We start from the raw sequence: 23,936 nt of genomic DNA on the forward strand, positions 1-23,936 counted from the left end.
CTCTCAACAATAGCCAAATTATGGAAAGAGCCTAAATGTCCATCAACTGATGAATGGATAAAGAAATTGTGGTTTATATACACAATGGAGTACTACATGGCAATGAGAAAGAACGAAATATGGCCCTTTGTAGCAACGTGGATGGAACTGGAGAGTGTGATGCTAAGTGAAATAAGCCATACAGAGAAAGACAGATACCATATGTTTTCACTCTTATGTGGATCCTGAGAAACTTAACAGAAACCCATGGGGGAGGGGAAGGAAAAAAAAAAAAGAGGTTAGAGTGGGAGGGAGCCAAAGCATAAGAGACTGTTAAAAACTGAGAACAAACTGAGGGTTGATGGGGGGTGGGAGGGAGGGGAGGGTGGGTGATGGGTATTGAGGAAGGCACATTTTGGGATGAGCACTGGGTGTTGTATGGAAACCAATTTGACAATAAATTTCATATATTTAAAAAAAAAAAAAAAGGATAATGAACTTTTGTAATTTCACCACAAATTCAAGGAATAAAAACTAAAGATATTGGTAGAGTCGCAAATGCACACGTGAGAAGGAAGAAACCAGGAACTGCCTGGCCCTCGCTGCTGGGCCTCGGCGTTCTCCTGTTGACTAGAAACAATCTCATAAAGCACCCACATCAAACAAGGCCACTCTGTGGCTGTGATGAAGTGAGACAAAGAACACAAGACCTTCTCCCTCTCATAATCTTGTTTAACTATAGAAACAAGGCCAGTCTGCAGACAACAAAAATACTAAACCTGCCCCCTACTGCTAATATGACCAACTGCTGCTGCTTTATTAATTACATCTTTGGCCTTGTTTCATACCTCCTGTCTTATAAATAAGATTAATTAAGGTACACAATCATAGAATTGCCCCCACTTCCTGACACTTCTTTGAACCCTACTAAAAACTCCTTATATGATACAATTCTCTAAGTCCTTTTTTTAAAGTTTATTTTGGGGGGGGGGGGCACAGAGCAAGGGAGAGAGACAGAATCCCAAGCAGGCTCCCTGCTGTCATCACAGAGCCCAACATGGGCTCGAACTCCCGATTCCTGACATCATGACCTGAGCTGAAACCAGAGTCAGATGCTTAACTGACTGAACCACCCAGACGCCCCTGTAAGTCCTTTTTTTAAACACCTTCTTTCTCAGACACCCACAGTTCCCTCTGATATGTGTTCTCTCTCACTGCAATGAGCAAGAGGCCCACCTTGTTCAGTTACAGGTATGTTCCTGGTGGTCTTTAGCTAGAGGGCTAAAGACATGGAACATTTAAGACAGTTTTTTTTTTTTTGTTTTTGTTGAAGGGTTTTTCATTAGATTTAACCTAAAGATCCTTAAGTATATTTTGGATAGTCTTCTGGGAGCTCCCAGTGTGTAATTATAGTTGTAATGACTGGTAAAACAAACTGTAGGCTTTGATTTTCAATTACATGTTATAGAAGAATCATAAAAGACAAGACAAAATGAAAGCACGTTTCATGAAAGACATTTGTACTGCAATCTAAGTTAGAGAGCGCTCTGCTTTCAAAACCAGAAAATAATGTTAATATTTCTACTGCGTTAACCAGGGACTCCTAAAAATGTAAAAGCTGTAATACTAATGCATTTTGATTAAAACCTGAAGGTGGCAGTAAATTCCTAGAAAACTTAGGAACTTGGTTTAGAATTTGTATTTTTTCTTCTAATTATTCAAAATTGCATAGTGAGACTGCAGTTGCATTTAATTCTGCTGTGTACTAATTAAGGGATCTTCAGGAAGAAGATGAAGATCTAAACAAGGATTATATTGTTATTACTGTTTACTGACTGAAAAGAAGTCACCATGTAAAAGGCTTAGGAACGTTGCAACGGATTATATGCTTTAGAGTTACTATAGAAACAAAGTATGTAATTAAACAAAAGGAAACATCAGAACTTTAATACAAGCCAAAGTGCTCTGAAAGGATGTGGCATTAAACAGTTTATATTTGCCTATGAAATTTATAACCTTGTTGGTAACCTTTTGCCCCACACTTTCCCAATTTTATCCTCAACATTCTTAAAATAGAATTTTGTACAGTTGTGTTTTTACCCAATGATCTACTTAAATCAATAGACTCTCTAGACTTATTAATCAGGAATGGCCTAACTAATAATTTAATATAGAGGATTTGTAAATAGCAAATTAATTAATATTCATATTGGGAAATAAATTACTTTATTGATCCTTTGTGTAAAGATCTAGAACTAGATTGTTTCATAGTTTCTTCTCTTGAGGATAAATACTGTCTCCAGTGCATTGAGTTATATCCAAAGTTATAGTGAGGTTTTAGTGACCTCAGTACATAGATAGGCACAAGATTTGAAAATGAGGAACTATAAAATTTTTATAATCTTTCTAGGAAAAAGTTAGGCAAGTACTGTGTATATCATTGTGTAAATACACACAAAAAAGTAGTTAATTTTGTTGAGCAAGATATTTGATGTTTGATGTTGGTATTTTAAATATCTTCCTATGACTATGCTAATATATGAATAACTATCAGTTTAGAAAGTACTAAAATGAATGGTTTAAATTTTCAAGATGTTATTTCATTCTTCCATATAATTTCATTTAACTTTATTTTAAGGCTGTACTATAGTAATAAACTACTCTTAATTTTGATAAATGCAAATTTAATTTTCATAAATCCAAGAATTTGCCTTTATTCTTCCTTATGATAATCTCTCTTAGGCAGTTAGAAATTTTACATAAAGACTGAAAGAGGATAGTTATGAGTTTATTTGTTTTGACCAGGGAAAAATATGAAGTTAGAAGCACCGACACACAGCATATACTTATTCCAGAAATACTACACCTGTTCATAATAAAAATGTCCAAAACAGTGTAACAGTGATTCCCAACAATTATATATGCTGCTGCAGCAAGCACTATTCTCAACAATTATAAATGACTAGTCCATTTCATCTTCAAATATCGTTTAGATTTGTTTGTAATACTTGAAAACTTGTAGTAAAAACAAAACAGAACAAAATTGTAGATTGTGTATGAGTTAGAGCTATTTTAACTTGTGGTGCTTTAATTCAATTTTTTAGTTGTAGAATATAGTAGTAAATATAAATAACCATAAATAAATCCCTATGTGTGATCACCATCTTAAAAATATGTACCAATGAAGTCTGCATTATTTTGTAATTGTTGACAGGTGGTGGTTAATACTGGCTGCCAGCAGAGGGCGCTTTGAGGTTTATCTGTTAGAATTCCAGCAGGAGCCTAGACTGTCTTCAAACTGTTTTCCTAAGAGTGAAGACATTTCTAACATTTTTTTAGTCTCTTATGATTTACTGTCTAATTTTACAACCCTGTAGATCGTGTGGCAAGGGATGAGAAGGCTAGCTAAAAAATCCAGCAGCGGTTCCCTGCTGACTGCATGAGCAGATGTGTAAGAGATGGTCCTGTGGTGTGAAATTTGAGGGAGGCAGGAAACTCCCTGGCTTTTTTCTCCCAGCCCCCTTTCAGACTCCATCACCACTGTCAGTGGTTCTCCCCTAGAGATCTGTATGGAGCCCAGAAATAAAAGGTAGGTTTTTTTGGGTTTTTTTTTAAATGTTTATTTATTTTTGAGACAGAGACAGAGCATGAACAGGGGAGGGGCAGAGAGAGAGGGAGACACAGAATCTGAAGCAGGCTCCAGGCTCTGAGCTGTCAGCACAGAGCCCGACGCGGGGCTCGAACCCACAAACCGCGAGATCATGACCTGAGCCGAAGTTGGACACTTAACCGACTGAGCCACCCAGGCGCCCCGATAAAAGGTAGTTTTAAAATAGTCAATAAGAAAATGAACACCAGATGGAAAAGAGGGAGCCCAAAGGGGAATCAGTGCTGCAATACCCTTCTGGATGACCAAGGGCAGTGGTTTCCATACTTTTTGACACGGTTACATATCCTAATACATTCATGTGTACTTACACACACATATACAAACATGCATCTAAAACAAAACTATCTTGAAACAGTATTTACCCTTCTAATGTATGAAAGAGATACATATATAATATTTATTGCCTTTTTTTTCTTTTTAAAGTAAGTTCCACGCCCAATATGGGGCTTGAACTCAGGACCCTATGATCAAGAGATGCGTGCTCCATCTACCAACTGAGCCATCCAGGAGTCCTGAGATATATATAATTTTTAAATACTCAAATGAAATATAGAAAATAAATTCTAATGGATTTTTCCAGGAAACTGACAGACTTGATTTGGAAATGTCTGTGGAGGAACAAAAGGTTAAGTATAGTCAAATGCTTCCAAAGAAGGAATGGAATTAAAATTGAGCAGGATAGAGACAACAGAGATGAAGAAAAGAGAAGGTGTAGATTAAAGTGGGGTATGGCAATAGAACGAAGAAAAGCTCGGAAAACAAGCTACCGTATTATTTTTTAAAATTGTCACATGTTTATTTTTTCAGATCTGTTTTTTTATATACATAATTTATTGTCAAGTTAGCTAACATATAGTGATACGGTGTGGTCTTGGCTTCAGGAGTAGATTCCTGTGATTCATCACTTCCATAAGACACCTAGTGCTCATCCCAACAAGTGCCCTCCTCAATCCCCATCACCCATTTTCCCCTCTTCCCCCTCCTTCCCCCCTTCCACCCTCAGGTTGTTCTCTGTATTTAAAAGTCCCTTACAGGGTGCCTGGGTGGCTCAGTTGGTTGAGTTTCCAATTTAGGCTCAGGTCATGATCCTGCGGTTCATGGGTTCAAGCCCCACGTTGGGCTCTGTGCTGACAGCTCAGATCCTGGAGCCTGCTTTAAATTCTGTGCCTCCCTCTCTCTCTGCCCCTCCACCACTTGCACTCTGTCTTTCTCTATCAAGAATAAATAAACATTAAAAAAGATCTAAAAAAAAGTCTTTTATGGTTTGCCTCCCTCTTTGTAACTTAATATATTTTTTTCTTTCCCTTCCCCCTTGGTCTTCTGTTAAATTTCTCAACTTCCACATAGGAGTGAAAATATATGATATCTGTCTTTCTCTGACTGACTGATTTCACCCTCCAGCATAATACCCTCCAGCTCCATCCACGTTGTTGCAAATGGCGAGATTTCATTCTTTTTCATTGCTGAGTAGTATTCCATTGTATGTATATACCACATCTTCTTTATCCATTCATCAGTTGGTGGACATTTGGGCTCTTTCCATAATTTAAGGCACTGTTTTATTGAGCCCCACACAAAAACAAATAAAGAGAGAACTCTGTGATGTTAGAGAAGGTTTCCCGTAACTTGCTTAGTGTAGGTGGCCAGAAAAACCATTTTTATATAAAAATAACTAAGGGGTGCCTGGGTGATTCAGTTGGTTAAGCACCAACTTCAGCTCAGATCATGATCTTACAGCTTGAGTTTGAGCTCCACATTGGGGCTGTGCTGACAGCTCAGAGCCTGGAGCCTGCTTCAGATTCTGTGTCTCTTTCTCTACCCTGCTCCTGCTCTGTCTCTCTCTCTCAAAAATGAATAAACAAAATAAATTAAATAACTAAAAAGTATTAAGGCCAATTCCCATACAAAGTTATTATAATAAAAAGATAAAGAGAAGTACACTACTGTTCCTATTCCAGAAAGACATGCCCACAATACAGATCAGAACTGTCATCTATTGTGCTTGCTTTGGCAGCATATATACTAAAATTGGAATGATACAGATATTAGCATGGTCCCTGCTCAAGGATGGCATGCACGTTTGCAAGCATTCCATATTTAAACACAAAAATCCTGTGATCTACTATTTCGAAATGACGAAAGATATTAAAATGTTACAAGACCTGAGAAAACAAAACACAGTAGTAGTCCACCCCTATTCATGGTTTCGCTGTCTGTGGTTTCTGTTATCTGTGGTCACGAAGCAGATGATCCTCCTTCCGGCATATCATCAGAGGTCAGTAGTCTCCTAACACTGTGTCACAGCACCTACATCATCCCCTCACTTCATCTCATCATGTAGGCATTTCGTCGTCTCACATCATCATCATCATTGTCATAAGAGTGAGTACAGTCCGATATTTTGAGAGAGAGACCACATTCACACAACTTTAATTACAGTAGATTGTTATAATTGTTCTCTTTTATTATTGCTGTTAATCTCTTGTGCCTAATTTATAAACTTTATCATAGGTATGTGTGTATAGGAAAAAACATAGTATACGTAGGGTTTGGTACTATCTGTGGTTCCAGGCATCCACTGGGCACCTTGGAACAGATTCCCCACAGATAAGGGGTGTCTACTATATATCATAATTAGAAAAACTCAGAAATGAGTTGACAACTCAGCAAAGAATAAACAATAAAAGAAAAATTCATTTCAGAAGTGAAGACTGAATTAGAAGGAACACAAGACTGAACAAACCCATTACATATTGCCTTGGAAGAAACAGAAGGTTAAGGAGGAAAATTAAAAAACAACAACAACAAAAATCAATGAAGTATGAGATTGAAGGGAGTCAAGAGGAAGGAACAAATATTGAGGATGGACAAAGAAGATTAGTTACATGAATTATGGCATCCTTGAAGAAGAAAGCCAAAGTAAAGGAACAGAACAAATACTAAATACTATAATTAAGAGAATTTTCCTGAAAAAAAAAACAAACATTTGAATTTCACACTGAAAGCATAACTGAGAATATTGAATCAGAAGGACCAGCGACAAGACATAGTCTAGTAAAATCACTGAACGTAAAGGAAAAGGAACAAATTGGGGCATATCTAGGAAAAAAGAGCAGGTGACTTATAAGGAAAAGAAAATTAGGTTACCATTGTCAACAAGCAAGAACTCAGGGAACATTATTCCAGTGAACCCTGCCTAAGGAATCTACAAGAGAATGAGCTTCACACATTTGAAATGACCAGAAAGACATCAAAATAAGGACTGATGAGGATTAAATATATGGTTAACTGTATAACTAAGATGTAAGGGTAAGAGTACAAGGAGGTTATTTAAGAAATAACAAATTTCAAATTAAAAACCCTTGTTTTTCAACCTATGCCTGTAACTTCAGTGTGAGATGCTATTTTTTGCAAAGTCCAACCAGTTTTTTAAATTTGTCTCACCAACAATTGTGTCTCAAAAATCAGACCTGAATAAATGCATGCATGATTCCTATCTGATTCAGCAAAGAAGTCACTCATATCACTGATGAATGAGATTCCTTTTAACGTGAATGTTGGTTGCTATTTTTGTTTCTGTTAATGAGTAACACAAATGTAAAACAATGAAGATATGTAAGAGAAGTGCACTCATTTGTCAATGATGCAAGTCTTTGATGAATTGGGTAATAGTGTTCAAATACCTTCTCATTTTTGGGGTGCTATTCAAAATGGCTACAGACACAATGTCCTTTATTTTATCTATCTATCTATCCATCTATCTATCTATCTATCTATCTATCTATCTATCTATCTATCTTTAGAGAGAGAGAGAGAGTGCGTGGAGGAGACAGGGACAAAGGGAGAGAGAGGGAGAATCCCAAGCAGGCTCCATACTCAGCACGGAGCCCAACACGGGGCTGGATCCCACAACTCTGGGACCATGACCGAAGTCAAGAGTCGGATGCTCAACCGACTGAGCCACCCAGGTGCCCCCACGATACCCTTTTTAAAGTTTAATTTTCATTATTAAAATTTTCTCCACTTTTTAAAGTCTACACATCATGAAAAACAACAAATCAAGGGGCTCCTGGGTGGCTCAGTCTATTGAGCATCCAAGTCTTGATTTCAGCTCAGGTCAGGATCTCACAGTTCATGAGATCGAGCCCCACATTGTCACTGTCAGCACACAACCTGCTTGGGATTCTCTCTCTCCTTCTCACTCTACCCCTCCCCTGCTCACACACACTCTCTCTCTCTCAAAATAAATAGATAAACATTAAGCAACAACAACAACAACAAATCATCCTAATTTGTGTCATTTACCAATTTCTGTGGTGTGACTATTCTGATTCACATCACGGCTACCAGTGTGATGTCACTGAATGCAGAGCTGAGAAGAGTCATGTACCACCCACCATTACACAGTAATATAGTGTTTCCACCATGCAGATATAATAGATTTAAATAATCTGAAAAGCATAGCTAGTCACATGTAGCAAAATAATTAGCAACTGATGAGTTTTGAGTATTTCTACCTTTGCTTTTAATATACTTAGTTGTAAGTTTATATAATTTAGTTTTAACAATGGATGTGTTTAAAAACCAGGTGGCAAAGTTTCTGAATATTTAACAATTCGCTATCCTGAGCTGGTGTGAGCTGGCTCTAGCACATCACTAAGTAAGAGAGATAGAAAATGTATGTAATGGTCTGACAAAGTAAATGGAGTACAACTATCTTAAGAACAGAAGAGGGTATGAATTTTTTTAATATTTTCGGTAACCATATTGGTAATAATATTAGTATTATTATTCTGAGACTGCTGTGTGTGTAGTAGGTGATAAAATGAATAATTACAGGATATATTAATTTTATCATCCTCTACATTCTTGAGAATCAGAATTCTCATATGGAAGAAGGACATACAGAGATAATAGAAAAGAAGTTCCATAAAAGCTTGAGTTGGAACTGGAACTCTCAATCTGGATGCAACAATATTTTACACAGATTTCTTAGTTCTGTCTGCTGAACAGGCCTAGAAACAGTGATCAGTCCAGAAACAGTGAGCATCCTTTGTGCCCACACTGTGGCACAATCTACAATTCTTATTACAATTTCCATTAAAAGAAACTTGAGTTCTTAGAGAAATGGTAAAATCTAGGACTGGGCAAGAAATGAACAAAACAAACCTAGAATATCCTACATTACCAGATAGAAAGAAATCAAATACTACTAGCATCATGTCAATGACTCAGGAACCAGTTTTAAAGGGCTACTAATGGTCAAAAAATGGGACAATTTGAGCTCAATAATGACAATAATTACAATGGATTGATACCTATCAAAATGTTTAAATTGGAACGTTCATGATTGTGTGTGTGTGTGTGTGTGTGTGTGTGTGTGTGTGTGTGTGTGTGACCTTTGGAGAATGATAAACAATTCATTATTTTTAAAACTGGTAGCTTAAGGGAAGGAATCCAACATTTATTCTGCCTTTCCTATATGAATTGCAGCACTTGCTGATAGGAGTTGATGAGGGTAAGTGTGTTATTATAAAGGTAATCCAACAAATAAAATGATAGAATTTGCATATCACCATTAGGCTATTTCTTTTTTTTTAAATTTTTTAAAAATCTATTTTTAATTTTTTTTAAAATTTACATCCAAATTAGTTAGCTTATAGTGCAACAATGATTTCAGGAGTAGATTCCTTAATGCCCCTTACCCATTTAGCTCATCCCCCCTCCCACAACCCCTCCAGTAACCCTCTGTTTGTTCTCCATATTTATGAGTCTCTTCTGTTCTGTTCCCCTCCCTGTTTTTATATTATTTTTGTTTCCATTCCCTTATGTTAATCTGTTTTGTCTCTTAAAGCCCTCATATGAATGAAGTCATATGATGTTTGTCTTTCTCTGACTGACTAATTTCACTTAGCACAATACCCTCCAGGTCCATCCACATAGTTGCAAATGGCAAGATTTCATTCTTTTTGATTGCTGAGTAATACTCCATATTATATATATACCACATCTTCTCCATCCATTCATCCATCGATGGACATTTGGGCTCTTTCCATACTTTGGCTATTGTTGATAGTGCTGCTATTAACATTGGGGTGCTTGTGTCCCTTTGAAACAGCACACCTGTATCCCTTGGATAAATACCTAGTGCAATTGCTGGTTCGTAGGGTAGTTCTATTCTTAGTTTTTTGAGGAACCTCCATACTGTTTTCCAGAGTGGCTGCACCAGCTTGCATTCCCACCAACAATGCACAAGAGATCCTCTTTCTCTGCATTCTTGCCAACATCTGTTGTTGCCTGAGTTGTTAATGTTAGCCATTCTGAGGGGTGTATGGTGGTATCTCATTATGGTTTTGATTTGTATTTCCCTGATGATGAGTGATGTTGAGCATTTTTTCATGTGTCGGTTGGCCATCTGCATGACTTCTTTGGAGAAGTGTCTCTTCATGTCTTTTGCCCATATCGTCACTGGATTATTTGTGTTTTGGGTGTTGAGTTTGAGAAGTTCTTTATAGATTTTGGATATTAACCCTGTATCTGATATGTCGTTTGCAAATATCTTCTCCCATTCCGTAAGTTGCCTTTTAGTTTTGCTGATTCTTTCCTGCTTTGTCAAAGATTAGTTGGCCATACGTTTGAGGATCCATTTCCGGGTTCTCTATTCTGTTCTATTGACTTGAGTGTCTGTTCTTGTGCCAGTACCGTACTGTCTTGATGATTACAGCTTTGTAGTACAGCTTGAAGTCCAGGATTGTGATGCCTCCTGCTTTGGTTTTCTTTTTCAAGATTGCTTTGGCTATTCGGGGTCTTTTCTGGTTCCATACAAATTTTAGGATTGTTTGTGCTAGCTCTGTGAAGAATGCTGGTGTTATTTTGATAGGGATTGCATTGATTATGTAGATTGCTTTGGGTACTATCGACATTTTAACAGTAGTCGTTCTTCCTATCCAGGAGCATGGAATCTTTTTCCATTTTTTTGTGTCTTCTTCAATTTCTTTCCTAAGCTTTCTATAGTTTTCAGTGTATAGATTTTTCACCTCTTTGGTTAGATTTATTCCTAGGTATTTTATGGTTTTGGTGTAATTGTCAATGGGATCGATTCCTAGATTTCTCTCTCTGTTGCTTCATTGTTGGTGTATAGGAATGCAACCGATTTCTGTGCATTGATTTTATATCCTGTCACTTTGCTGAATTCATGGATCAGGTCTAGCAGTTTTTTGGGGGAATCTTGAGGGTTTTCCATTTACAGTATCATGTCATCTGCAAAGAGTGAAAGTTTGACCTCCTGGCCGATTTGGATTCTTTTTGTGTCTTTGTGTTGTCTGATTGCAGAGGCTAAGACTCCCAATACTGTGTTGAATAACAGTGACGAGAGTGGACAGCCCTGTCTTGTTCCTGACCTTAGGGGGAAAGCTCTCAGTTTTTCCCCATTGAGGATGGTATTAGCATTGGGTCGTTCATATATGGCTTTTATGATCTCAAGGTATGATCCTTCTGTCCCTACTTTCTGGAGGGTTTTTGTCAAGAAAGGATGCTGTATTTTGTCAAATGCTTTTCTGCATCTATCGAGATGATCATGTGGTTCTTGTCCTTTCTTTTATTGATGTGACGAATCATGTTAATTGTTTTGGGGATATTGAGCCCACCCTGCATCCCAGGTATAAATCCCACTTGGTCATGGTGACTATTTTTTTTAATGTATTGTTGGATCCGGTTGGCTAATATCTTGTTGAGGATTTTTGCATCCATGTTCTTCGGGGAAATTGGTCTATGGTTCTCCTTTTTAGTGGGGTCTCTGTCTGGTTTTGGAATTAAGGTGTTGCTGGCTTCCTAGAAAGAGTTTGGAAGTTTTCCTTCCATTTCTTTTTTTGTGGAACAGCTTCAAGAGAATAGGTGCTAACTCTCCTTTAAATATTTGGTAGAATTCCCCTGGAAAGCCATCTGGCCCTGGACTCCTGTTTTTTGGGAGATTTTTGATTACCAATTCGATTTCCTCACTGGTTATGGGTCTGTTCAAATTTTCTATTGCTTCCTGTTTCAGTTCTGGTAGTGTATATGTTTCTAGGAATTTGTCCATTTCTTCCAGATTGCCCACTTTATTGGTGTATAATTGCTCATAATATTCTCTTATTATTGTTTGCATTTCTGCTGTGTTGGTTGTGATCTCTCTTCTTTCATTCTTGATTTTATTGGTTTGGTCCTTTCCTTTTTCTTTTTGATCAAACTGGCTAGTGGTTTATCAATTTTGTTAATTCTTTCAAAGAAGCAGTTTCTGGTTTCATTGGTCTGTTCTACTCTTTTTTTTTGTTTTTTGTGGGTTTTTTTTTTTTTTTTTTTTGGATTTGATAGCATTGATTTCTGCTCCAATCTTTATTATTTCCTGTCTTCTGCTGGTTTTGGGTTTGATTTGCTGTTCTTTTTCTAGCTCTTTAAGGTGTAAGGTTAGGTTGTATATCTGAGACCTTTCTTCCTTCTTTAGGAAGGCCTGGATTACGCTATACTTTCCTCTTATGACCGTCTTTGCTGTGTCCCAGAGGTTTTGGGCTGTGGGGTTATCATTTTCATTGGCTTCCATGTACTTTTTAATTTCCTTTTTAAGTTCTTGGTTATCCCGTTCATTGTTTAGTAGGATGTTCTTTAGTCTCCAAGTATTTGTTATCTTTCCAATTTTTTTGTTGTGGTTGATTTTGAGTTTCATAGTGTTGTAGTCTGAAAATATGCATGGTATAATCTCAGTCTTTTTGTACTTGCTGAGGGCTGATTTGTGTCCCAGTATGTGATCTATTCTGGAGGATGTTCCATGTGCACTGGAGAAGAATGTATACTCTGCTGCTTTAGGATGGAATGTTCTGAATATACCTGTTAAGTCCATCTGGTCCAGTGTGTCATTCAAAGCCATCATTTCCTTGTTGATTTTCTGATGATATGATCTGTCTGTTGCTGTAGGTGGGGTGTTGAAGTCCCCTATTATGGTATTACTATCAGTGACTTTCTTTATGTTTGTGATTAATTGACTTATATATTCGGGTGCTCTCACATTTGGCGCATAAATGTTTACAATCGTCAGGTCTTCTTGGTGGATAGACCCCTTAATTATGATATAATGCCCTTGTTCATCTCTTGTTACAGTCTTTGTTTTAAAGTCTAGATTGTCTGATATAAGAATGGCTACTCCGGCTTTCTATGGTGACCATTCGGATGATAGATGGTCCTCCATCCCCTGACTTTGAATCTGAAGGTGTCTTTAGGTCTAAAGTGGGTCTCTTGTAAACAGCATATAGATGGATCTTGTTTTCTTATCCAGTCTATTACCCTATATCTTTTGATTGGAGCATTGAGTCCATTGACGTTTAGAGTGAGTACTGAAAGATACGAATTTATTGCCATTATGTTGCTTGTAGAGTTGGAGTTTCTGGTGGTGTTCTCTGGTCCTCTCTAGTCTTTGTTGCTTTTGGTCTTTTTTTTTTTCTTTCTGTTTTTCTCCCCTCAGAGAGTCCCCCATAAATTTCTTGGAGGGCTGGTTTAGTGGTCACGAACTCCTTTAATTTTTGTTTGTCTGGGACACTTTTAATCTCTCCTTCTATTTTGGATGACAGCCTTTCTGGATAAAGAATTCTTGGCTGTATATTTTTCCAATTCAGCACATTGAATATATCCTGCCACTCTTTCTGGCCTGCCAAGGTTTTGTGGATAGGTCTGCTGCAAACCTGATCTGTCTTTCCTTGTAGGTTAAGGACTTTTTTCTTTCCTTGCTGCTTTCATGATTCTCTCCTTGCCTGAGTATTTTGTAAATTGGACTATGATATGCCTTGTTGATGGCCAGTTTTTGTTGAATCAAATGGGAGTCCTCTGTACTTCCTGGATTTTGATATCTGTGTCTTTCCCCAGGTTAGGAAAGTTTTCTGCTTGATAAGCTCACATAACCCTTCCACCCCTGTGTCTTTCTCTTCCTCTTCTGGGACCCCTATGTTTCTGATGTTCATTTTTAATGAGTCACTGATTTCTCTAATTCTTAAATCGTGCCCTTTTGCCTAGTCTCCCTGTTTTTTTTCTGCTTCATTATTCTCCATAAGTTTGTCCTCTATATCGCTGATTCTCTGTTCTGCCTCATCCGTCCTTGCTTCCGCGGCATCCATCCTTGATTGCAGCTCAGTTATAGCATTTTTTATTTCATCCTGACTAGTGTTTACTTCTTTTATCTCCACCCACAGAAAGGGATTCTAATCTATTTTCAACTCCAGCTAGTATTCTTTTTATGGTGATTCTAGATTCTGGTTCAGACATCTTGCTTATATCTGTGTTGGTTAAGTGCCTGGCTGTCATTTCTTCCTGCTCTTTCTTTTGGGGCGAATTAGTTTGTTTTGTCATTTTGAAGGGAGAAATGGAATTAATGAGGTAGAAAAAATTAAAATTAAAATTAAAAAATATTATTAAAAAATTAAACACACACACACAAATCAAAGAAATGGTTACAGATCCTAGGTGTGTTTTGGTCTGGGTGTTGTAAGTGGCTTGATAGATTAGAGAAAAAAGAGGAGGTGGGAAGAAAAAAAAAGAAAAAGAAAGGAAATCGTTTGAAAATATGAAAAAATGAATACACTGAAGTAGACTAAAATGATATGATGGAAGTAAAATAGAATTTGAAAAAATTTACACAAAAGTAAAGAAATTAGTAGGAAAAAATAAAAGAAAAATATTTGTAATAAAAGTTGAAAGTACAAATAAATTTTTTCTTTCTGTATTCAAGAAAAAGAAAAGAAATTAAAAAGAGAAAGAAGAAAAAAAGAAATCGTTGGAAATTTGAAAAAGTGAGTACACTGTAGTAGAGTAAAATAACATTATGGAAGTAAAATAGAATTTGAAAAAATTTACACAAAAGTAAAATATATAGTAAAAAAATTAAAGAAAAATATTTTTAATAAAAATTGAAAATAAAAATGAATTTTTCCTCTCTCTGTATTCAAGAAAAGAAATGAAACAGAGGAAAAGAAAGAAAATTGAATAGATGGACCTGCTAACAGACTGAAATACGACTGAAATTACTTTGTTTTCCCCTAGTAGTCAGACTATGAAGTGCTTTATAGTCCATAAACTAAGCAGGTGGTGAGACTTGTGTCCTTGAGGGGCGAGGTTGGCCCAGTTGGGTGGGGCTTAGTGTAACAGTTCCATTCTCCACTAGATGGAGCTGCTAGCCTACTGGGGTGGTTTGTTGTGATGCTTGTAGGTTCGTAATCAAATGTGCTGGAGTGGTGAAAATGGAGTCCCCCAGGTATCCCGTCTCTAGTATCGTAACTCTGTTCTCTCCGATCAGCCATCGTGCACCCTTCCTTTGTATTCAGCTTCCGTCAACTTCCTGCTTTTACACTGTCCGTGACCAAATGCCAGGTAGTACCTCTCTCCCGAGTTTTGTCTCAGATGCGGCTGTTTTCCCCGGCCCCTTACTTCTGAAGGACTGTGGCTTTGACCCATTCCGCCCCCCTGCGGGAGGGTCTCACCACGCAATGGCCGAATGCCGGCTGCACCCAGGAACGCTTGCTGGACCCTGCTGCTGCCAGAGCCCCGAGACTGTAGCCCGGTGCCAGCCCGCCCCAGAAAAATTTCGCGAGATAGTGTAGCAGCAGCTTTTCAGGGATTATGGAAAATCACAACACCCATCAGGCACCAGGCTTCACCCTTAACGACCTTGTTCCAGCACCTGTGAATGTGGCCGTTTTCTGGGGTCTGCTGGGACCAGGTGGCCTCAACAGTCTTTACCAAATGTCCTTCCAGCAGTGGAACCGCTTCTCCCCGTGTGGCCGAGAGCCTCCCGGACCCCACTCTGCTCCTCAGGATTCGTCCTTCCCACCAGAGAGCACCGCCAGGTATCGAGCTGCAGAGTTTCAGACTCTGCGCTCCCCTTGTTTACAGTCTTAATGGAATTTAAACCCTCTCTCCTTTCTCTTTTTTCCCTTTTTAATTTAGTCCCTGCGGCTGTTTCCAATTTTCCACTTTCTCTCCAGCTGCTTTTTGGGAGGGGTGATTTTCCTGTATTCTCCCCACCATCTCTGTCCTCTCTCCACCCACAAAATCACCTCCCTGACCTCTGCGGCTTTTTTTCTCCCCCAGTTCACCTCTCCGCGCTGCGTACCTGCTGCATTCTGTGGTTCAGGTTGTGCAGGTTGTTGTGTTAATCCTCAGATCAGTTTTCTAGGTGTGCAGGATTGTTTAGTGTTGGTCTGGCTGTATTTCATGGACGCGAGACACACAAAAAACTTCCATGCTGTTCCGCCATCTTGGCTCCCCTCCATTTGGCTATTTCTAATGAATGGCTATGAGCACTAAACATCAATGGCCTCTAAATTCACAAAATAAAGACATAATAAGAATTATGTGCCTCTTATAGTTTTGAACTGGAGTCTGATCCGTGCTCTGGATCCAGTTGACAATTTGCAGAAATTAAGAGAACAGAAGAAACTCTTGGATTGTACTAAGAATATGCAATCAGCAAAATCTTGTCTGTGGGAAACTGTATAGGTCAAATGGCCCAAGTTCTTCAACTGAAAAAACTGTAAGGGCATGAATGGGATAGCAGAACTTATAGAGTAGGGGACACGTGGGTGGTTTAGTCAGTTAGGCGTCTGACTTTGGCATAGGTCATGATCTCCCCATCCCTAGTCCATGGGTTTGAGCCCCTTGTCAGGCTCTGTGTGACAGCTCAGAGCGTGCAGCCTGCCTCAGATTCTGTCTCCCTCTCTCTCTCAAAATAATAAATAAACATTAAAGAAGAAGAAGAAGAAGAACATATAGGAGATACTTAAAAGTCATATAGGTTTCTTACTTTCCTTTTTGTTTTTTATTTTAGAGTGAGCATGTGTACATGCATGTAAACAGGGAAGGGGAGAGGGACGGAATCTTTTTTTTTAATATTTCATTTATCTATTTATGTATTTATGTATGTATGTATTTATTTATTTTCACGCGTGTGCGTGATTGGGGTTGGGCTCAGAGAGAGAGAGCCCCACGTCGGGCTCTGTGCTGACAGGCTAACAAAGCAACCCTGATGTGGGGCTCAAACTCACAAACCCTGAGATCATGACCTGAGCCAAAGTCAGGTGACCCGACAGGAAGATAATCTTAAGCAGGCTTCATGCCCAGAGTGGTGATCGTGACGTGAGCCAAAATCAAGAGTCAGACACTTAACCAGGCATCCCTATAAATTTTTTTTAAACCAGGCAAGACTCACTGATAGTGTGATGGGATGTGCATTTGCGTGACTAAACCATTTTCACAAAGCAAGGAAGTGGTTGTTATAAGAGCCAGATGGTGGTTATTTATGTGAAAAGAAGGGTCGAGACTAGGATGGAACACATGGAAGCAGCTTCTGGAGCTGCTGGCAAGATTCTACTTCTTGATTAGGGTGGTGTTTGCCTTAGGATAATTTCCTGGGTTATACATTTGTTTTGCAGGATTTTTATGTCTTCACAGTAGAATAAAATCCTTTTATTTTACAGTAAAAGGATTCTAAAAAATTATTTCCAGATGTATTTTTGGCTTGCGCCAACATATCAACCATCTTACCTATGAACCAGGCCTCAATTTTTTCTTCCTGTCAGCTAACTGTAGGGAACATCTACTAAGCCACAGATGTGAGCTGAGGTGCAACAGAAGCAGGTGAATGGGCAACATGTTTGTGTTACTTATCTGTGCCCTCTGGATCTGCTCAGTCCTTTCTGTCTGCCCTCCCCCCATCTATGTACCACTGTATGCAATTCTTTTTTATTTATTTATTTTTGAGAGACAGAGACAGAGTGCAAGTAGGGGCAGGGGAGAGAGAGAAGGAGACGCAGAATCTGAAGCAGGCTCCAGGCTCTGAGCTATCGGCACAGAGCCCCACTTGGGGATTGAACTCATGAACCATGAGATCATGACCTGAGCCGAAGTTGGACACTTAACTGACTAAGCCACCCAGGCGCCCCTACAATTCTTGATGAATAGCTCTGGTCACATGGTCATTTGCTGTCCCAAGGTCAGGTGCTCAGTCTCTACTAATGCCCAATAGCAAGTCAGAAGCTGCTTTTCAAATGATGTATAATTTTCTGCTGTTGTTCCAGAACATTGGAGGTCTGCAGTCCAGCTCTCCTTTTTGACACTTGCCAGAAACTGCAGAGCATCCTTATCTACCACAGACACCTCTAGCACACAGTATTTGCTGGATTGTAACCCATATGCCAGGGCTGCTTGTAGCATAGACTTAGTCTATTGCAGACTGCTCTCTTACTCTTACTAGCAGCATCTGGTGTCATCTGAGCAATGGGTTGGATTCCCAAATGTGTACGCTGACTCCAAAATCTGAAGATGGCTACTATTCAGATGGCCTTTGTTAGTAGTAGGAGATTCAAGGTTCAGGAAATTGTCCTTTACCTTAAATAGTACATCTTAGCCTGACCCCCTATCCAGTCTCACTGAGTATGGTAACTTCATTTATGGGCAGGTGCTTGAATCACTGTGTGGTCTTCTTCCACTTTCTAAATGCACCTGTTTCTTAACAGAGCATTTAGAGTTCTTGCCCCCCTCACCCCATCCTTCTAATCTCCTGGGTTGATTAGTAAGATACCTCGATATAACTGACCAGCATCATATTCTGTGAAATGTCCAGGCAATCAAAATTCCCTCGGACTACATTGTAACAGAGAGCAGGAGAATTAATACTCCCAGTATAACCCTGGGACAAGACCATGAATGTGTAGTGACGTCTTGTGCAAGTGAGTGTGAATTGCTTCTGATCTTTTTTCCTGGTAAGGATTTAAAACACCACATTTGCCAGATTAGTGGTTGCATACCACATGCCAGAGTTTGTCAGTCTGTTCCATTAAACATAGCACACATCAAAATCTCATAGCACAGCAGCTGTGACTGGAGCTATCACTTGGTTCATTTGTAGCAGCCCACTGTTCTGTGGTGCTCAGTATGATTTTTGCTGATACCGGACCTGTACATTAAAGAGATATGATGAGGACTACACCCTACCTCCTTTACATTTCTTAAGAATGTCATGACTGTGACGTTTCATCCAGGATATAGTGTTACTTTGAATTTACTAATAATTTACTGATAAATTATTCTGAATCTTAATTTTCAAGTCATAGGTATGCTCTATCTGTGTTGTTATCAACAAAATCTATTGCAGACACTTTAAAGACTAAAGTTCCTAAATTTTCTATAATTTCTACTGTAAGATTTAATATGGTTTTATAAAACTAAAGGCACTGTTTAAATCTATGGGTTGACTTACTATAAATAATTGAACACATAATATTCAACAATTCTAGAAACATTTTTTTGTGGCACTGTGAATGATTTCCTCTTTTGCATATTTTGATATGACTGTCAAGGTTCTTCAGAGAACAGAACCAATAAGATTTCTACAGGAAGAGATTTATTATAAGTAATTGGCTCACTTGGTTGTGGAAGCTGAAAAGTCCAATGATCCGCCATCTGCAAACTGGAGATCCAGGAAAACTGATGGCGGAATCCTGTTACTGGAACTACCAGGCTGGACCTAAAAGTCAAAAGGACAGGCAAGGCTTTACTGGGGCTACAGCTCGAGCTGAACAGAGACACAGCACTGACAGAAAGTACTTTGACTTGGCCTCCAGCAACAGCAAGAAGGCCCTGGTTATATAGAGAAGTGCCCATTGTTATAGGGCTGCATAGGGTTCTATTCTGTGAGAGAAGCAGTTTAACAATAACAGTGAACGGAAAGCTCCCCAAGTGCCTGATGTTTTTCACTTGAGGCTTGTTCCGATAGTCCCTAACTGTCTCAGTCCCAGTCTAGATCCAAAGGACCTGAGAAGCAGGGGAGCAGATGGCATAAATCCCATCCCAAGGGCAGAAGAAGACCATGTTCCAGTTCAGCGGGCAGGCAGGAAGTAAGAAGGGGCAAATTATTCTTTCCTCCTCCATTTTGCTCTATTTACACTCTCAAAGTAGTGGATGATGCTCACCCACATTGGGGAGGGCAACCTACTTTTCTGAATTCACCAGTAATGCTCATCTCCCCTGGAAACAGCCTCACAGACACTCCCAGGAATAATGTTTAATCTGGGCACCCTTTGGGACATAAAGTTAATAATCACAGGCAGATAATGGTCTAGTTTTGCTTCTTTGACAGTATTTGAATTGTTTCCAAATGAATTTTTAAATTTGGAAGCTTTAAAGCTTTCATTTGTATGTATATTATTAGAATTGAAATATTAGTTTATTTGGGTTTTGTGCTTTTGTTAAAATAATATTTAAAGAAAACATTTATTACTAGGTCTTGCACATAACTTTTTCTTTTTATTTTCTTTTTATTTATTTTTATTTATTTATTTATTTATTTATTTATTTATTTACTTTTTCTTTTTAAAAATAGTTTAGAGGCAAGGCGCCTGGGTGGCTCAGTCGGTTAAGTGACCAACTTTGGCTTAGGCTCAGGTCATGATCTCACGGTTTGTGAGTTTGGGCCCTGCATTAGGCTCTGTGCTGACAGCTCAGAGCCTGGAGCCTGCTTTGAATTCTGTGTCCTCTCTCTCTGCTCCTTTCCTGCTTGTGCTCTGTCTCTTTCTCTCTCAAAAATAAAAAACATTAAAAAATTAAAGAAAATAGTTTAGGGGTGCCTGACGAGAGCCTGCTGCTCTTGATCTCAGGGTTGTGAGTTCGAGCCCCATGTTACATGTAGAAATTACCTAAAAAACATAAATCTTAAAAAAAATAGTTTAATAAAGTCTAAGATTACTTATTATTACAGTGAATGCTCTTATTTTATTACTATTTAAATCTCTAGATCCAACACTTGAACTTGAACACACCTCTAATTTTTTTTACTTTATGTTTTTTTTTTCTTCTAATAATAAAACCATCCATTTAAGGAGAAATCTGTACCAGTTCTGCTATAGTATTACAATGATTATATTAGAAAATGTCACATTTCCTAATGTCCCTTCTACAAGGCACATTGAAAGTTTGTGACGAAACTTATTTGAAACTCTTAAAAATCCAGACACTTTTGCAAACCACAGAAAAACTTTCTTTCTTAGTTCTCTTCATAACCCACTGTGAGTTATATTAATCTAAAATTAAACTGTGGAAGCCTCAACATTAATTCTCCCATTCAAGTGATCAGATTGATCATCAGGTTCCAAAAATCAAAAAGGATGCCAATGAAGAGAAGATTGAATGACTCTTTCTCAGCTAACGTGTGTACTTATCACATGGGCTGCACTGTTTCTCTCAGACCACTGAGTTGTCTACAGTAGTTGTTGCAATATGCACATTTCTTGCTAAGCATTCTTGCTTTGCACTCTGATATTTTCTATTCTGTGGTAGCCAGCTTCCAAGATGGCCCCCAGTGTTCTCACCTCCTGTGTTCTAATCCTTGTGGAGTCCTCTCTCACACTCAACATGCCTGAGCTGAGCAGCCATTAGAGTGTTATCTAAATGATGGAGTGTGACTTCTGAGGCGAGGTCATAAAAAAACATTGTGGCTTCTGCCTTGCTGTCTCTTGGATCTCTCACCCTGGGAGAAGCTGGCTACTGTGCCATGAAAACACCCAAGCAGTCCTATGGAGGGGTCTACATGGTGAGGAACTAAGACCTTCTGATAATAGGGCACCTTGTCAAACTTGTGAGTGAGCTATCATTTCAAGAATGTTATATAAATGAAATCATACAGTATGTAATTTTTGTTTGACTTTTTAAACTCAGCATAGTTCCCTGGCATGAGACCACAGCTTTTTCTGTGGTATTTGGCTGGAGTAGAGTGGTTACTGTCTAGAAGTTTTCTGTCTTGTTAGACTGTCTCTTTCCTGGTCCTTTGGTTGGAGAGGGCAGGTTTTTGTAGGGATTTTTTTGGTCTGTATCCATTGGTGATTATGGGTGGCTGGTTTCTTCAGCTCCAAGTCTGAGATATAAGAGACAAAAAAAAAAAAAAAACCAAAACAAACAACAAAACCCCAGGGAACTAACCATCATGTTGTTCCTCAGATCCTAAGTCCTTTAGCCAGTCTGCCTTTCTTTTCCACCTCACAGAATCTTGTTTTTTTTAATATGTTTTAAGTTATAGTTAATGGAAGAAATAGGGAAAATTATTTCTGTTTCACCTTCTTGGAAGTTGAAGTTCCCAGGGCTGCCTCTTAACTACATGAAAGAAAATGATTGTTTTATGATGTAGCTTTACACTTTTTGTCCTTATGGTTTGAATATTTTAATTGCAGGAGAGAACATGTTGATCTTTATTCATTTTTCCAACTCTTATTATTATTTAATTAAAACCCATAGAGATAAACCAGCTCTTTGGATTGTCCATGTTACTTCTGGTTGTTTTTATACTTATTTGGATGGGTTGAGAGACGTGCATGAGAGTCTGGAGGGTCATGAGCAAAGCAGTCTTGTGCTGGTTCCTAAGGTAGTTTTAGGAACCTCACACTCAGCAAAAACCTTTCCTACCACTGAATTATATTCCCAAAGTCTTATAAAATGTTTTATTTTTTAAAAATTTTTAATGTTTATTTTATTTTTGAGAGAGAGAGAGAGAGACAAAGACAGAGACAGAGACAGAGCATGAGCAGGGGAGGAGCAGAAATAGACGGAGACACAGAATCCAAAGCAGGCTCCAGGCTCTGCACACAGAGCCTGATGTGGGTCTCAAGCTCACGGACCGCGAGATCATGCCCTGAGCCAAAGTCGGTTGCTTAACCAACAGAGCTACCCATGTGCCCTATTATAAAATGTTTTCTAACTGACAAGTTTAACACGGGCTCTGTTGTCTAAGTAAACACACAATGAATAACAGACAGTTCCTATATTCCTTGGCCTTGAGTCATGCTGCCTCTTATGAGTGATTGGCAGATTTGGGGGGAACTCAGCAATGTAGTGCAGACAGCTTTCTGTCATTTCAGGTAAAGACTTCAGTTCCAACCTGAGTGGCGTACAGACAGGAAAGGATGTTTATATTAGCACAGGGCCAAAATTGAACCCGTATTCATTCTTCACACACGATGTGGAGAGATACTACCCCACCAGTGCAATGAATTCTTATGAGATCAGAATTACTCACTTTTAATATAAAAAGACATCCACGCTGAGCATAACTTCTTAGGCCTCTAATGTCAGTATTTTTACTTACTTTCTCCTTGTGCTCCCCAGAGGAACAGTTTTTGCCCGCAGTCATTTGAGCTTCCCTGTTTCCTCTCTGCTTTACTTTATCTTTATTTTTCAGAATATGCATGATCTTTTTTCTTTGATCTCTCTGTACTTTCTCTTCTTTTAATCTTTTTTCTAGGAATACCTCAGTGTATCTAGTTTTCCTATCCTTAGCCCAGCCTTAATGAGATAGATTATATCACAGTCACCTAACATTAGTAACAACAACTACTTTTTATACTGTCCTTTCTGCCCAGAGCCACCTCTCAGTAGTAACTGCAAAAGAAGCCAGAGAACAAACTGTCCTTGTTCTTCTAAGGTAATATTACAGCTTCTGTTGCGAGCATTAGTCTTGTTCCACCTAACCTACTTTCTTTCCCTTTTTTCCATTCCACATGGGTATTGTCTTGCTTATCGAAATCTAGTTATCCCTACACCAATGCAATATAACTTTGGTCTCTTTATTTCTAGAACCTTGAATTTTTCTTGGAAATTGATATTTCAGATTCCTTTGGCTAAACTAATCGTTTTCCCCACCTGAAGCTTACTCAAGACCAAGAATTTGTGGAATCTTTACTGCCTGATTCCTAGACTTTGGCTTATTTTTGAACATCTACCTCAATGACTAGCTTTGGGTCCCTTAACTTGTTTCTGACCTTCACCCTTGCTCATACAATCACATGTGGCAAGTTTGTGAAATGTGAACTCCTTTTTGTCAGACTTAGACTTATGACCCTATCCAACCTTCTCCAGGCATATCCCTACACTTAAAAAATTTGACTTTCCACATCTAGTTGATCATGAAACCCTGTCAATTTTGTGTTCTAGAAATTTCTGAAATCTATTCCCTCTGCATGGGGCAGGACTGCCTCAGATGCAAATTAACAGAAACACAATTCGAGGTAGCCTTGCCAAACAAAAAAAAAAAAAAAAAAAAAGGAAATTTATTCTTCCTTATTACTGGAAAAGTCCAGAGATTGAGTCAGTTAGACCCATATATTCAAATAATGTCATCAGGAACCTGCCTCTCTGCATCTCTCAACCCTGTCACTTCTGTGCTGCTTCACTTTCTGGCAAGCAGAAGTTTTTATGGTGGGAAAGATGGCACTCTGCAGCTCCAGGCTTA

The 23,936-nt window shown here is 38.6% G+C and overlaps 1 non-coding gene across 1 annotated transcript; it reads left to right on the forward strand.

Moving 5' to 3' along the window:
- Positions 1-5,647: 5,647 nt before the first annotated feature.
- Positions 5,648-5,750, forward strand: LOC128773167 (U6 spliceosomal RNA). Its single transcript, XR_008417448.1, has one exon. It is a non-coding gene; the product is annotated as a U6 spliceosomal RNA (small nuclear RNA).
- Positions 5,751-23,936: the final 18,186 nt, after the last annotated feature.

The sequence above is a fragment of the Panthera pardus genome, unplaced genomic scaffold (genome assembly GCF_024362965.1).
Source record: "Panthera pardus isolate Hobbes unplaced genomic scaffold, ASM2436296v1 HiC_scaffold_24, whole genome shotgun sequence".
NCBI classification, from domain to species: Eukaryota; Metazoa; Chordata; class Mammalia; order Carnivora; family Felidae; genus Panthera; species Panthera pardus.